Below are 471 nucleotides of genomic sequence, written 5' to 3' on the forward strand. Positions count from 1 at the left end.
CTAAAAAGGTTATTATTTATTTTTTATCTACGAAGACTCTGACATTCTTAATTAAGAGAGACATTTATTCTATACCATTTTTTTGTAGAAGTAGTTTGATTTTATAAATTTTTTTTTGTCATAATCTATGATGTCTAAAATCATCATTATTATAAGGTGAATGTTCACAAGTAATTATTTTCATGTGAAGTTGATAGTTAAAGATAATTAGACAATAATTTAATCAAATTTATCCAATTATCTAACAATTAACAACTATCAATCTCACATGAAAAATTACAAGGAAGTTTTCACCTAATTATAATTTAAAACACATTCTTTTTGAAGAAAATAAAACAGATTCCAGAAGTGGCGGGCTGAACTGACCCGCTGAAGGTGTAGGTCCCGTGACATGCCACATCTCAGAGTCGCACTCGCACCCGCCATTTCCCGCCATAAACTCCCGCCAAAAGCAGACCCTCTTCTATCCTC

Source organism: Arachis ipaensis, chromosome B01 (assembly GCF_000816755.2).
Source record: "Arachis ipaensis cultivar K30076 chromosome B01, Araip1.1, whole genome shotgun sequence".
Classification (NCBI taxonomy): domain Eukaryota; kingdom Viridiplantae; phylum Streptophyta; class Magnoliopsida; order Fabales; family Fabaceae; genus Arachis; species Arachis ipaensis.